Below are 16368 nucleotides of genomic sequence, written 5' to 3'. Positions count from 1 at the left end.
AGAGTGGCTCCCAGGGATGTGGCCCCACACCAGAGGCTGCCTTCGGCCCTAGTTACAACTTCCCTCCTCCCCACGATGGGTGACAGAAACCTTCCTTCTTCATTCCCTTACCTCAGCCAGACTGTTAAAATGTAATAAAAAAGATCACATTAGACATGCAGATTCGACTTAAAATACGTATATGTATATATAATTTAACAGCAATTAGGAGCTGATCAGCTTTTTCTTCCTGTCTCGGGGTGTTTTGTCTCCCTGATGCAGCAACACTGGTCCTTGGAAACATCTCGGGGTCTTTGATTCTCCTACCCTTCGGCTGAGAGATTTGGGCGCAAGTTCAAAATGAGATCGTTCGAGCTGAACAGTCCCATTTTCCCCTGATGCTGGAGCGGGGACATTGTGTTCTTCTCTGCTTCCTGATTCTGGGTCTGGTCCTTTGGTGAATTCAGCTCATCTGAGGCAGAGAAGGGAGGACAGGAGAAGGGTGGTCCCTCCTGGGCAGCGATGTCCTAAGTCCTAATGCCCCATCTTCTGAGAGTCTGCCACCCTCCAGATGCCCCAGCTATGTGCCTGCCATCCCGAATCCCAAGCCCTTCTCCGAGACTGGGGCACTCCATCTCAGGAGGCTGCAGAAGTATTAGAGACATGGTGGTGAAATTGGGGCCGAATCACACTGATGGGGTGAAGCCAAGAGTCCAACTGGCACAATGCAGAAACTGCCACCCATTAAGATAATCATAGTTTAATAATCAGCTGCATGTCTACCATGTGCAGGTGCTCTATCCACCCTCTCTCGTACTCACATCAGCCCTGCAAAGGAGGCATTACAAGCTTCCCCATGTGACGGCACAATAAACAGAGAGGTTAAGTGACTCCCTTGGGGTCACACAGGTAATAAGGGGTGAAACTAGAGTTTGAACCTCAGGTCTTCGGATTCTGAAGCCCATGATCTTTTCTCCATTCCAGGTAGCCCTTAAGTTCCTTGAGAGCTGAGATGTCAATACCCATGGAGGAAACCTACAGCTCTTTAGCAAGCCCACACGAGCACCACAAGGCCGGAAATCACTCAGGTGTCAGCAATTCTGCTTCTGGTACGTGACAGCTCAAGGCATGACTTAAAGGAAGTCTCCACCAGTCTCGGAAGCCTGGTCTTCCCTTTGATGGGAACATGGGTTGGTGGTTAACTTTATGTGGCTGGGCCATGGGATGTCCAGACTTGGACCAATGTGTGGGTGTGGAGACTGAGTAAAGCAGAAGGCCTTCCCTAATGTGGGCCTCATCCAATCAGTTGAAGACCTGAAGAGAATAAAAAGGCTGAGTAAGAGGGAACTTCTGCTGGAGCTAGAGCATTGGTCTTTTCCAGCCCTCAGACTCGGCCTAAAATATCGGCTCTTCCTGGGTCTCAACTCTGCTGGATTTCAGGCAGGAATTTCCACCATCGGCTCTCCTGGGTCTCCAGCTTGCCAATTGCAGACCATGGGACCTCTTAGTCTCCATACTTATGTAAGCCAATTATTTTATCTATCATCTATCTATCTATCTATCTATCTATCTATCTATCTATCTATCATCTCTCTATCCATCCATCCATCTACATCCTATTGGTTCTGTTTCTTTCTAATACAATTTCCCCAGAGGGAAAGTAGAGGTGAGGCAGGGAGCTCCAGCCTAGCAGCTAGATCTTAGGTGTCTCCTAGAGTCTTCTCTCAAAAAGCCACAAGTCTTACCCAGCATCTCAAATGAAGATGGCTAAGGAGCCAGGGAATGCCCTCCAAATCTATAGAGGGAGGGGCAAGGTTAGGTGGCTCTCAGGGCGTCTGAGCCCTTCCCTCAGCAAGAACACCCTAAATCTCCCACCCCCATCCTCCCTGCCCCCAGCCCCTGGGAAACCTGGCTTTGTAGCTGTTGCTGAATCAAGCACCTACACCTATGCCCCTTCAGACCTCCTGCCCCCCAAGAAACACCAGCCTCATTAGCTAAATGTGCCAGCAGAGGGCAGGAAGTTCAGAGGGATGCACATGACCACTTCCCACAAAGAAAATCTGGGCTTATTTATCGGGAGCCAGGAGGGGTGGGAGAGGGAGTCAGCAGGGACTCTGCGGCGAGCCTGTCCAGCCCCTCATTTCCCAGAGCAGGGCGAGCTGCGGAGATAGAGTGCGTGAAGGACAGCTGGCCTCCTGGGTTGACAGCTGGTGAGGAAACTGGACACTGACTCGTAAGCCCAACAGCTCAATATATACCCGGCAAACAAGCTTTGCTCTGGTCAATATATCACCTGGGGAGACGTCCCAGCCAGCACCAGAGGAATCCAGTATTAATGGTCACAGGAGCACTGCTGCCCTCTCCCGTTCTGTGTTCTCTCTAGTGGGCTCAGGGGGACAGAACTTGTCCCCCCACCGCTAAGAAGGATATGGGGTACTGAGAGCACCAGGGCCTGATTTTGGGGGGTGGCGGTGGGGAGCTAAGCATGGATTTTGCAGTCGGATAAACCTGGGCTCGAGCCCTAGCTCTGCCACCCGCGGGGGGCCTGGGGTTTCAGTTTCTTCATCTGTACAATGGCAATGGTGACACCCAGCTTGCTGAGTCACAGCTGTTAGTATGATGGTGATGAGCTTCAGAGATGGGGAGAGCCCCAAATCCGGCCCCTGCTCATGGCTGGAGCCAACTCTCATTCTCTACCTCCTAGACCCTCAGACTTTAACATGGGTCAGGCACCAGGTGCACCTGTTAAAACACAAACTTCTAGGCCAGACACCAGATCCAGTCAATCAGACTCTGGGCGCGGGGGGTGGGGGGGGATGGTGAGGCCCAGGAATCTAGTCACACCACCTCCCCAGGTGATTCTGTTGCAGATGGTCCAGGATCCTTCTTTGAAAGACCCTGCTGCCCTGGTCACCCTCCCCAGTCCCCAGAGACTTCTTCCAGCAGGTGGTCTAGCCGTTGGTGTTCCCCACCCTGGGGCTCACACTTGCCTCTCTGCAGGCTCGCCACACTGCTGATCCTGAGGATGGACTCAGGCTCCCGGATCTCTGGCCAGGGCTCACTCCTCCAAGCGCCTCTTCCTCCAGCCGTGGGGAGGGAAGAAATAATGGCATTTGGGCCAGGACTTTATGTCCAGAGAGAGGGATACAAACAGGATGCCCAGATCTGCCAACCAGCTCTTCAACGAGCAGTGAAAGAAAATAGAGGGCCAAGGGCTTACTGTCTGGCAGAAGCTGTGCGAGGGGCTTGGGCAGGGAGCCCTGCATCCACCAAACAATGCCATGTGCCCAGTGCTAGCCACTTCATTTATTTATGTCATCTCTGATCCAGCCTCAGCTCTACGAGGCAGTGGGCAGGGATGGGGTGCTGGGGTCTGGGCCTCTGCAGGCCAGTGTCAGAGCCCATCATTTTAGCCTCTGTGCTCTATGGCAGGGGGAATTACACCCAGACTCACCCACTCTTGCCCCCACCCCATTCCACCTCTTGTCGTCTAAGAACTCAGGCCTCACAGCCCAGACCCATCAGTCCTGGCTCCTGGAGCCCGCCAAGCAGCCTTGCATCTCTAAAGAAAAGGCAATGGAAGCTTAATAAAACCAGTAACGCTTACAGAGCCCATAAAATATAGCCAGGCCCCCAAGCACCCCTTGCCTGAAGGGTCAGAAGGTTCCTGAAAACCCTCACTACATGCCTTGGCCAGCCTGTCCCCCTCCCACCATCTCTTCCCCACCCCCAGTCCCAAGTCCTGGCCGCTGTCTGGACTTCAGTGTGAACCCGGAGGACCCACTGGACTGCTGGGTTAATAAAAAAAATAAAAAGATCCCCACAAAATATGACCAATAGCCATGGCCATAAAAGCCAAATTGGATTCCTTCGTGGATGATGAGCTTGGGGTCCTTCTCTCTCTCTGAGACCTGATTAACAAATATGTAGAACAATTCCCCTACCATCCCTGGCTCCAGCCAGCTCTCCCCGCAGCTCAAAGCTCAGGGACAAGGAAGGAGGCAGGAGCAGGGGATGCCCATCTGGGCAGTAAAAGCGGCCCCAGGGCCTGGGAGTAGGGATGCCCCCGCCACTGACCTGCTGTGTGACTCAGAGCAAGTCACTTAATACCCCTGAACGGTGGTCCCCATCTGAAGAGAGATGCTCTCAAGCCCTCCCCCTTTGGATTCTCAGTCTCTGCCCAAGACGGGGAGACAACGGATGGGGAGAGGGCTCCCGTTCATCCCATTCGGAAGCTGTTGTGTAACTGGGGGGCCTGGGGACATGCGTGTGCTCAGTGTCAGCAGCTTTGCTGGGACACAGCAGGTGGCCGCCTGTTGGGTCTTAGCTCTGGGGGCGGCTTTGGAGACTATCCCTCCCCTCCCCCCAGCACACCCAGACCACATCTGTGGGTCCAGGGACATTGCAAGACCCTTCTTAGCCCCACACCACAAAAGACAAGCTTGGGGGTAAACTGGAAGCTGAAAGATACAAAGCACATAATGCAAAGTGCTCAAACCCACAGAGAGGCCACCACGCCTGGTTTGGGATGGAGTTCTAGGAAGGCTTGGACCCCAGCCTGATTGCCTGGAAAAAAAGGGAGAAACCTCAGGGCAAATGTTCCCTCTGAACCCTAGGGGCTCCCCCAGCCCCTGCTGCTGGGTTTGCAGAGGGCCAAGAAGGCCAGCACCGGATGAAAGCTCATCAAGGAGCTCAGCAAGGAGATCCTGGAGGCTGCTTGGGCCCTTGAGTCCCCAGGCCAGAGCCACCACTCGCCCTGCCCTCTCATCCTGGGGGACTGAATGATCTTGTGTCCATGCAGCAACTTAACAGCTTGTAGATCATTTTCATATGGGTTTCCAAGTCTTAGGAATTATTTCTAATTTGCAAACAAGAAAACGGAGGCTAAAGGAAGTAAAGGGATTTATTTGTACCAGATTTCTGATAAGCTTGATACTCTTCTCACTATATTCGATTTTGAGTCTTACATGTTGAAAACTCTCCGAGATGTGGAGTCAGCCTTCCTGACCCCACTGGTGTGCACACATGTGAGCTCCTCCTTGCTCTCTCCCTGTCTCTCTCTGTCTCTCTCACAGTGTCTGCCCCCAGAGTTATCTGGCTGCAGTCTAGGCACAGCTCTGGCTCCAGGGAAGAGAGGAGAGAAGCATCATGGACTAACAAGCAAGTTCATCAACTTGGGTGTCTAGGTGGAAACGCAGCTTCAGTGCCCGCAGGTCAGTGGCTCCGGGGAAGGGCTTCCTGGCTACACTGATGATGGATAGCTCAGGTGCCTATAGTCGGGGGTCGAGGGGTCAGTCTAGGAGGGGTACCTGGTACCTCTGTGCACATGAGGCCAGCACAGAGGCCCCTGACAGGGTGGGGAGTCTGACACTGGCTCTTAGCCTTGGCCCATACTCTGTGAAGGTGCAGCTGCCTACAGAGATAGGAATTGAGGGTCGGAGCTGAGCGGTCAGAGCAGAGGGCCCAGGATGAAGAGCAGATCTCCAATTATCATCCCTCTTCAACTCTGCTGCCTTTCCCATAACAGGCTTGGGAGATTCAGGGCCCCAGGAACTAACTGCTGCTCCCAGCCCCAGAGGCCAGGAGAGACCCCAGTGAAGTTACCTGGGCTGAAGGATCTCAGTCCCTCTCTGCCCCATCCCCACCCTGCTCAATGGTGCAGTGTTATCCTAAGTCAGTGGGAACTCTCCCCAAATCCTTCCACAATAATGGGGCTCTGTCTCCTATCTATTTGTGATCTCGGGCTAGTCTTCCTTCCTGGGTTTCAGTTTGTCCTTTGTCAAATGGGAGAGTTGGACTCAGTGAGATTTCAGATACCTCCCAGTTGTCATTGGGAGTCCCCAAAGGGCCAGGACACAGAAGTGTGACAAGAAAGAAACTGGGGCAGTTTAGGGCTCGGGGAGCAGCTGGGAAGGTGAAGAGCATTGCAGATTTCTCAGGGTGCTGGGGTTGCCACCTCCATCAGCTTTGTAGGCCCCTGGTTCCAATCCCTGCCATGGCCAGAGCCAGGGGGGCCCTGTGACCAGAGGGTCCAGCAGAATGGGTGGGGGTGGGGTGTGCAGTGAGAGGGCAAGGTTCAAGGACTCAGACTCTCTCTCCCTGATCCTGAGCTGAAGGACATTCCAGCAGACAAGAACAGGTCCTTTCCCTTTGTCAGTACTTGGGGTCAGGCTCTATCAAATCCAGGACCTGGCTGTCGAAGTCCACTTCCCATTCATTCACTCACTCCCTGATTCATTCATTCATTGTCTTCATTCATTCACTCATTGGTGCTCGCTATATAAAATAAAGACTTGTTGTTAAACCGCCTTTATCTTGAACTCCTTTTCCCCAGAAGGCTCTATGAACCTTCCCAACCCAGATTTATTCTTATGCTCATTCATGCCCAAGAGGGCCTCTTGGCTGACACATCCCTGTTTATCATAAATTCCTGGCTCTGTTACTCTGGAACCATCTGCTCAAAGCCTCTGGAGACCGGGTCAGAAAGTCAGGAACCCTCGCAAGGAACATGCAGCACCTACTACCTGCAATGCTCTCCACCAGTCAGCTTCTTTCCAGCTTCTCTGCTTGAAGAAGGGAAGGCAGGGTCTTCTCCTCTGGCTGCTGACACTTCTCCAAAGCCTGATTTCTCTCTAGCTTAGCCTAATGTGTCTCAGGCCTGGATGGCAGAAAGGAACCGAAACCAACATCCTGCCTTTGGGAAGTCACAAGATGATGCTTTAAAGCCAGCAAATACTTTTCAACCAGGGATTTCACACATTCGGTCATGTCCAGAGGGATCCAAGTCCCAGCTGTGTCTACACAGAATGGAAAGGGGGAGACATCTGGAGGAAAGCCAGACAAGTCCTGCCAGTCTGCCAGATGTTGCACACATCTGGGCATCTGAAACATGATCTGTTTGGATGCTTGGCAGTCAGGAAGCAAATGGTCTATGCATGTCGCCCTGTCAACCAGGACACAGCCCCATATGTAAAAATTTCTCAGATTACTGAAGGATCCAAAGGTACTTGGGTTGCAATCTTTAGAGACCCAAATCAAGTTAATATAAAGGCCAAAGCAAGGCCTCAATCATCATATGGTGGCTGTGCTTATGGCCCCTGAGGGCAGCCTGCCCACGTTCCACTGCTCATCAGCAAGCTGCTTCATCTTTCTGCATTTCACATTGCTGATCCTCAAAATGGAATACTAACAGTGATGCCCTCATAGGGCAGGTATGAAGATGAAGCTGTAATATCTATAAAGCTCTTAGCCCAGTGCCTGGCAAGTAGTAAACTTTCCAAATATGTTGGCTGTTATTAGAATCATCATCATCATCATCATCATCATCATCTTCGTCATCGGAGTGGTCACCTCGCAGAGCTCTCCCAGCCAAGAACATGAGATATCCTCCAGGACAGTGCAAAGGCCAGAATGCGGGTGAGGGACACATGCTCCTCCCCGAACATCCCAGGAACACCAGTTTGCCAAACCCTTTGCCCAACTCAGCCCCATCTAAGCCGCCTTCCCCAGAGACAAGATGATCACCACATTCTCCTCCGTGATAGGAGTGGCTTCCAGCTGGCAGTCACGTCTCCTCTATTAAGAAGGTTTGGCAAAGGATGTATTGTCCAGGTGCCAGGATGTGTGTCAGATATCTGGGGCAGATGGTTGGGCAGGGATGAGCCTTCTCTACCACACCCCATCTCCCGCCAAGACATCAAGCTGGGAAGAGCACCCAAGTGTGCTGCAGGCACCACCCGTGGGAAACTTTTCTCCTGACCCAGGAATGACTGCTTGCTTGGATCATGTCGTCTGAGCCCCAGAGGACACCTGGGTCCCTCTTCTACTTCTGGTAGGGGACCTAGAGGAGCCATCGCTTTCATCCATCATCACCTCTGCTCTAGGCAGGAGATGCTGGGTGGGGATGGGAGACTCTGGTGAGCCCTACAAGGACGAGACAGGCTTTTCCACTTCTGTACCCAGTGCCTGGCACACAATGGGGCTGCCCAGGCAGACACTTGTGGGATGGAGGTGGGGGGTTAAGGAGAAGACTCTTCCTGGTAGAGGAGGTTTAAGCCTCTGGACACTGTCTCCCAGGACATCACTCCCTGGTTCCAAGGAGCATCCCCTATAAGAGACCTAGATGGCACCTGCTGGCATCTGAATCCAAGCCACTCCTTCTCATTGTCCCCACCACCTCCTCATTTCCAATGGTCAAGTTCACTGCATACAGCAAGACCCTAGATCTGCCATGTGATGGCTTTTTCTGAATTTCCCAGGTTCCCAGTCCGGTTCCCTCAGAGGGAGGAACAAAGGAAGGAAGCAGGATGCCAGAATCAAGGGCATGCTCCAGGGGTTCCGCCTGCCCAGTGGGTTCTCCCCTGAGTTCAGGGAGAAACATACCCAGACCCGAAGCTTCAGTAAAGCTCCCCAGGGGATGGTCCCAGGACCCTGAATCAGGCTTCTTCCTTCCAGGTTTTGGCAGGGACACAGCTCTTCCTGGCACAAATGCCGGCAAGCGTGACAAGACCTGGAAGTGTAATATAAATAGCTTGCTGCTGCCCATCAGCTCCTCCTTCCCCTTGGCTTCAGTTCCAGATTTTCCCCTTCCTTACCCCCCAGAATAAACCTGCTAACGGGGGCTCTGTGGGCTCCACCTACCTCCTGGCTAGCTGTGTGACCTTGGGCAGGTGAGTCAACCTCTCTAGCCTCAGTCCCTTCAGCTGTGAAGTGGAGTAAGGACACCTACCTCTGGGTTGTTGTAGGGATCACATCAATTAATGCGTGTAAAGCATTTAGCACAGTGCCGGGCACATGACAAAAAGTTCTGTTTTTGCTAGTGTTGCTGTTTATGATGATACATAGGTGGGGACCTGGGCAGGTCAGCAGGGTCAGGCTTGAGGTGGGGGTGCAGGGTGCAGAGGAGAGGACTTGGGATGAAATGCAGTGAAAGACAGCTGCATTTCACCCCTGCCCTTGGAAAGGAAGTATTACATTTACCGCCTGCATTGGCTCAGCTCCTTCACTGGGGGCCCTTGGATGCTTCCCACACACTCACCAGCCTGGCTCCCTGGCATTCAGGATCTGTCACCAATGCACTGCTGCGTGATGCTTCGCAGCTTGCCCTCTCTGAAGTCACTTCCCCATCGGCAGAGGCCTCTTAAAGCCCTGACATCTCACAGAGTTAAATCATTTTTCCTAGTCCAAGCTTCATAAGGGGCTCCCACCCGAGCCCATCCACAGGCAGACAGGTTTGGGCTCCCATGGTTAGGGACAGAGTCCAGGATGCCAAGGCAAAGCCCCCAGTCCCAGCCCTGGCCCAGAAACCTCAGGTACCCACCCCTGGTCCCTGAGAAATGGCCAGAGCTAAACTCAGGCCACAGCATTACCCTTCATGCTTCACCCTTGTTGGGGCCAGCAGAGGAATTTACATTCTTTTGGAAATCATCATGTAAATGGTTTCTCGACAAAAGCTATTCATTCAATGGATAGATGGATGAATACCAGAAACAAAGCAGAGTACTGGGCAAAATAGGGACTTTGGGTTTATTCCATAAAAATCTGTCCCTAATTTGGCCTCTTCTAGGTGTATGACCTTGGGCAAGCCTCTTTACTTCTCTGAACCTTGGTTTTCCTGTATATTAAATGGGAATAATGATCCCTACTCCATGAGGTCGCTACAAGGTTGAGTGAAATAGTATATGTAAATACCTAGTAGGTACTCAACAAATGGCAGCCTCATGATCGGCATTGTTATTACCAGCCTGCTGCTCCCACTGGAAGGCAGGGGACCTGAGGCCATTAGCCTTGAATGGTGCCCATTTCCAAAGAGCTTTGATGACCACACAGACACACGCTAATTGCTGTCCTCCCACCCATGTGCCTTCCAGCTGGTGAGGAGCAGGAGTGGCCTTCTGGTCTCCCCGTGGCCAGGCAGGGAGCTGGCTCACTGGGGGAGGCTCTGCCCCCTTCCCTGGGCTATCCTGGCAGTGTCCATGCCTCTGGCCTTTGTCGAGCAGCTGGAGTGTGAGCTCCACTGTCTGCCCGTGAAATGCGACTTTCAGAAAACATGCATATTTGTGAGTTGGTGCATGTTTCTATTTCGGGCCGACACTGCCCTCTTTATTTATTTTCCCTGGGCTTTGCATTTGGAACCCAGCTTGGAAGGGTGTTTTGACAGACTTTGACACTCCTCCCAGCTCCTCTGGCAGGAGACATGCTCTGGTGGGGGAGGATGGGCAGGGGGAGGAGGATTTAAAATGACAAGCTTTCTCTCAGCTAGGATCCACCAACAATCAGACACCCCTGCCTCACTGGTCCAGCCCTCCATCTCTCCATATTTGGGTGGGCGGGGGAGGAATAGAAGAGGTTCAGGTGGGGAAACAATTTCAAAGAGGGGGAAAAAAACCAAAGAGGCTAATCAATATCAACACCAATAATGTTATTATCAACCACTGCTTTCACCACCACCACTTTTGGGTGCCTATTTTTATGACTGACAGTGGCCTGGAAGACTGCCCTTACAGAAACCACCTCATTTTGCAGCATCTCACTGTATTCATCTGTAAAGGCAGTTTTGCAGTACTCAGCTAGTGGGGCTGTAAGAAGTGGCCACTCAGTCAGATGGCAGCAGTGACTCTCTTCCCTCCTGGCCTCAGATCTTGGCCAGCTGCCCATGGACATCTGACTTGGTCCAGGTCTTAGGGACTTGGGGCTGATTGCCAAGACCCTACCCACCAGGCAGGCCTCTAAAGGTGTGCTCAGCGAGTCCCTTCTCTGTGGTCATTTACAACCAGCCCAGAGTTGACCTTAACTCAGGGAGGAAGGACCTTAACTCAGAAACTCCTTCTGCCTGGATGACCAAATGAGTGAAGGGGAGATGAAAAGACAAGAGAAATGTGTTTAAACTGTCAGAGAAAAGGGCTTAAACCATAATTCTAAGGCTCTGAGGGTCAGGAGATCCAGGTTGAAGTTCCTACTCTTCATTCATTCATTCATTCATTCACCTAGCATCCACCAGCAGAACCAGTGGTTCATGCAGAATCAATGTCCGCCTCAATGGAGAATGCGCTTCAGCAATGTGACCTCAAGAAAATTACTTGACATCTCTGGTCCTATAAAGGAAATTATCTGAACATCCCTCATTCAGGGGACAGGATGAATTCACCAGTGGTGGGTACTTTGAGCAGGGGGGAAAGGTACTATAACCTCTGAGGTTAGAACCCTGATTTTCAATCCCACCCACACTCTAGAGTGAGTTCATGTTCCACATTATTAGGACCAAACAGGGACCCTTGAAGGTCACTTCAGCCAGCCCTGTTCTTGCAAAGATGGGAAGCCTGAGGCTCAGAGAAGGGAAATAACTTGACCAAAGACACACTGGGAGACTGTGGCCAAGCTGAGACTAGAATGCAGGTCTCCCTACTCCCACTCCAATGCTCTTTCCACCACATCACACTGGGACTCTTGCTCTTCCAACATGGTTTTGGATTTTAAGGGCAATAGCAGAAGAGGTATCAAAGGGGAAGCCAGAACATGGGTACCAGATCCTTCAAAATCCCCATGGGGTGGGGGCTTACTGTGATTCCAGAACAGAGGAATCCTGGCCCCTTGGAGAGACTGTTGGGGCTCTGGGGCATCTGGCCCTAGACATGTTCCCAGGGAGGGGCCGGAAGCTGCTGAGGCCATGGGCAGGGAGGGGGGGCGGTGTCAGACTTTCACAGAGAGGGGAGTGGAGGCATAAAATCTACCTGGAGAATGGAGTCAGCTCCCCCTAAGGGTCAACTGTGTCCAGAATGGAGCAAAGACGGACTGGGGTCAGACCCAGGCTGAAGGAAAGTTGGTGAGAGAGTGAAGGCAGCTGGGAAGGAAGAACTGGGAAAGACAAAAAAAAAAAAGGAGGGGGAGGGCGCCTGGGTGGCTCAGTTGGTTAAGCGACTGCCTTCGGCTCAGGTCATGATCCTGGAGTCCTGGGATCGAGTCCCGCATCGGGCTCCCTGCTCGGCAGGGAGTCTGCTTCTCCCTCTGACCCTCCTCCCTCTCATGCTCTCTGTCTCTCATTCTCTCTCTCTCTCAAATAAATAAATAAAATCTTTAAAAAAAAAAAAAAGGAGGGGGAGATACATGGGGGAGAACAGAGCAGGGAAACAAAGAGAAAGTGCAAACAAAAAATGATGCAGAAAGAGGGGCGTGTACCCTGGTTGTAGAAGATTTGTCTGGAGTAGGGTCTGAGGAAGGGGAGCAGGCATGGGGGTGGTGAGCGGAGCAAAATGGATTCTGAGCCTAAAATCCAGATTCTGTAAGGCCAGGCTTCTGCCCATAGCTTCCACTGGGCCATAGCCTCCTCCTTCCATTTGGCAGATGCCGGGCTTCCTGCTCAGGTCTGCATGGGGGGGAGGGGATTTCTCTCCCCCACCCCCCACCCCAACGAAGTGTGTGTCTGTATGTGTGTGTTGTGCGGGGAGCCTGAGCAGCTCTGTGAATCACTGGGTATCCCTGCGAGCACCCAGAGAGGAGCTCTGGAGTCTGGGGCTTAGAAAGGTGTCCGGAGACAGCAGGACCTGGAGGAAGACGCCGCGCAGATGCTAGTGCTTGTGGGAAGACCTGAGTTTGCCCACGTGTGAGTGGATGGATCGTCCCTCTGTGTGTGGACTGTGAGTGGATATATATTTGCATGAGTGGACTATGAGTCTGTGTGGGGATGGTTTGCAGGTGGCCTGTACGTCTGTGTGAGTGAGTGTGCGCAAGGACCGTGGGTCCGTGGGCGGGGGCGGGGGTTGTGGGTCTCCAAGGCCGGCTCGCGGCGCTGTCCGCGGTGCTAACCCGGGGCGTGGACAGGAGGGCACCTGCGTCCAGCCTCAGGGGGACCGCAGGAGCCTGGCGCCAGCTGTCGAGCAGACAGGGGCCTCAGAAAGGAAGTCTCCAAGTCTTCCTTGGAGGCGCCTTCCCAGTCCAGCTGCAGGTCTCCCCGGGGAGTTGCGAAAAGTTCTCCCAGCGGCGGGGCTGGCTCACGGGACTCCGCGCCACTCACACCAGGGATCTTACCCCAAGCTCAGCGCCGCCACTGCCCGCTGCTCAGCCCACCTCCACCTTCACTCGCGTCTCGGCAGGGCCCGGGGACCCTATCGCGCTCGGCTTCCATCGCCCGCCCAGTCTGCCCCAGAGCTCCCGCGCGCCCAACTGGACCTGCAGCCAGGTTAATTGCTTTCCAGGACTCGGGAAATGTCCGGCCGAAAGCACGAGTGCGCTAAGGTGGGGAGTGGATGGAGAGGAGGTCATTAACCTTTTCCTCCCTCCGCTCTAGCCGGGCCGAGAGCCGGATCCCGGGCGGCTTTTAGACCTACACTCAACTTTTACGGAATCAGTCATCCACCCGCGGGGACAAGCAGGGGGCTGGAGGTCGGAAGCCTCCCCGGAGATCGGAAATCTCCCCAACTGTGGACATCAAACCGACCCATGCACAACGAAGAAGCTGCTCCGGCCCCGGGAGGAGTTGGTGCGGAGCTGGGGCCCGGCCGCGGGGGGCAAGCTCCGGGCTCTGCCCACCATCAGCTGGCTTTCCCGGGGAAACCAAGGCCTGCACCCAAGGCTGGCCGGAGAGCAAGAGAACTCCACACACAGCCCCGCGCAGGCCGGGGTGGGGGCGGCGCGGAGGGCTTGCGCCTTCCTCTGAGCAATGCATCCCCCAGCCCCGACCCGGATGGCGCCCAGCGGCCGTCGCACTCACCTCGGCTTGCCAAGCTGAGCTGGCTGAGCCGCGGGCGCGGGAAGGAGGCACACCGGAGGGGCTGGGGGCTCGGCCACCCCGCCGTGAGGACTTGTCCCCTCGCGGAAGTCTCAGGGAGAAGCTCTTCGGAGCTGCAGGAGGCCGGGGTTCCCCACTCCGCTCCAGAGAGCACAGACCGCGCACAGCCTGATGCTGATCCTGGTCGCCAGCGCACAACCCAAGCACTCAGCTCTGCCGCCGCCTTTTATTCGCCGCCCGCCTTTGTTTGGGTCCCGGCTCCTACCACGGGGTGTGGGGGTGTCCGGGGCAGGCTCTTGAGCTGCGCCGCCCCCCAGCCACTGGTGTCTCCGGCCTGCGCGCCGCCTGGCCTCGCGTCAGTGGCCGGTGAGGGCCTGCGATCCGCCGCTCACTGCTGTCTCTGGAGCCGGCCGCCGGGCGCCGCGGTGGCCGCCGCTCCCCCCGCGGGAGCGGCGCGGTGGTACAACCGGGCTCACAATGCCGGCGGGCGGGGCTGCGAGCGGCGTAGCGACCCCTGGGGGTCGATGCACGCCTCTGCAAACGGCCCAGGCCGTGACTCCTTCTCCGACCCCAAGTTTCCTAGGTCCGCAGGTCTCTCCCGCCTGCGCTCCTGTCTCCCCGTCCGCACAGCCTTGGCAGATCACCAGCCGCCTGGACACTCGAGGGCATCCCCGGGTCTTCTCCAGAGGGAGCTGCCAAACCCGGGCTCCTGGCGCCGTCCCTCCTTCCCTCCTTCATCCACCTTTCTGGCACCAGAGCCCAGAGCCATGCCAGCCCCTGGGACCGGGCATCCCTCCAGCTCTTGCATGTGGTCTGCCTGACACCCCTGTCCGAAAGGCCACAAGGAGAAGGGGCCGGGCAGCAAAGACCAGTGCCTGGCCCATTTCTCTCCATCAGGGCTCAGAAGGCATCAGCATTGGTGTCACTGGGGGAGAGCCGAGGGGGTCGCCTCAAAAGCGGGGTAGCCACAGCACCCCAGCTGCAGAATGGAGAGGTTTTACTTAGAGAAGCCAGGAAGAAGGGAGGCCACCACCACTGTTGTGTGAGGGGTGAGCCAGTTTATCATACATCTTCAGAGTGTGTGCGGAGAGGAGCAGGGAAGGCAGAGATGGGGGAAACCCAACTCAGCCTGCAGCAAGTTCCCAGCTTCTGGGAGAGATAAGAACACGAGAGAGTTCTAAAATGAAACACCAAGCCCCATACCCACACACAGGTACTCAACCCATGCCAGTTTCTCCAGCCCTTCGCTTTAAAAGAGGAAAACTGAGTTGAGGGCACCTCTAATGTTAAGGTGCTGAGTGGAGCTCCTGGTCTGTGGCTCACTTACCATTCCTGCTCTGTGGTGTCCAGTCCCTGGGAGCTGTACCCACTGGCTCACTGCCAACTGGACACATTGGTATTTATGACCCTGGATGCCTTGAGAGCTCATCTATGCAGAAGCAAATGGCCCGAGCCAGTGTCCCTGCCCCAGCACTCACTCCCCATGTGCTCAGGATCCTCAGGGGAGCTGTTGCCAGACTAGCCAAGCCTGTTAGGAGACTCCCAGTGGCGTCATCTGGCCTTGAAGACATTTAGGGTTGGAAGCAGCTCCTGACTCCAAGGGTGCCACCCTGAGCTGGGAGGGGAGGGAGACAGAGACAGAAGGCCTCTCCTGAGAAGTGGGGAGTATGTGTGTTGCTGCCCCCAAGATCAGTGGCCAAATCGGACATAGGAGTACAAAGGAACAGACCTAGCGCCACGGTGCACACTTCTGGTCTCTCTTGCCACATCCCAGAAGGAAGCCAGAAAATGTGAAGCTATGGGAGAGGGTGGGAGGAAGGAGAACAGAGAAAAGATTGGTTTTTAAGGGAGCAATAGGGGAGATACAAAGTGTGTTCCCGAGCCCAGCTGAGAGCAAAGGGTTTTCTTTGCTGGGTGAATGGCTTACTCTTCTCAGTTGGTTTGATGGCTGCTTCCAGGAGCCTCCTCAAAGTTCTCCAAGCCTCCTGCACTGTTGCTCTCAGTCTGACAGATCCACAGGGAACGCCACTGGGGAGTCCCCATGGTGCTGTGCCACCCTTGGCCCACACCTGGGGACACAGTCCCCGCTCCCCTGGGAACTATTTTTAGCGGATGGGGGTCCTAGCGTCATGCCACCTAGCCAGCCACAGCTGTGGCCAATTTGGCCACACCCTGCTCCAAGTCCTTGCTGCCTCCAGGGGTCTCCAGATGATCTCCAGTGGGAGATGGGCTTGCTCTGCCCTTGTCCAGGGATTTCTGGGTACCGAGGATGCAGAGGCAGAGGCCCACGGGGTGGGGGAGGAGGTAGGGAGTGTGGCGCCCGAGAACACTGAAAGGATACAATTTTCCCAGGCCATCAGCAGAGTTTTAAAAATGCAAATGGAACCGGGCCTTTGAAATATGCCTGCCATAAAGTGGAACAGGTGGTGGCAGCCGTAGCTGGTGTGGGCTCGGAAAGTCATGAGAAAGCTCCTCGCGGGGCGTCCTCCTCAGACTTCCTTCCCTCCACTCCCCACTCTGCCTGTAGGACGAGTGTTTATGGGGGACTGGGGTTGCTGGACTCAGAGATCCCTGCCCAACCTCAGGGCACCTCCCTGAAGCCTCAGTGATCTGCCCAACAGAAAGGTGGCAGAGACTGAGATTCTCCATCCCCCACAGTCCGTCCC

At 54.6% G+C, this 16368-nt stretch overlaps 1 protein-coding gene across 1 annotated transcript in view; it reads right to left on the bottom strand.

Moving 5' to 3' along the window:
- Window positions 1–14002, bottom strand: part of DISP3 (dispatched RND transporter family member 3) — a 49582-nt gene extending 35580 nt beyond the window's left edge. Inside the window, exon 1 of the mRNA XM_081816822.1 lies at window positions 13685–14002. The gene's annotated coding sequence lies outside the window, so the exon portion shown is untranslated. The remainder of the gene's footprint in view (window positions 1–13684) is intronic.
- Between the last annotated feature and the right edge of the window lie 2366 nt (window positions 14003–16368).

This window comes from Leptonychotes weddellii, chromosome 4 (genome assembly GCF_054177405.1).
Source record: "Leptonychotes weddellii isolate Sample4059 chromosome 4, ASM5417740v2, whole genome shotgun sequence".
Taxonomy (NCBI): Eukaryota; Metazoa; Chordata; class Mammalia; order Carnivora; family Phocidae; genus Leptonychotes; species Leptonychotes weddellii.
Note: the sequence above shows the minus strand (reverse complement) of the source record. Positions and strands in the feature narration are given on the sequence as shown.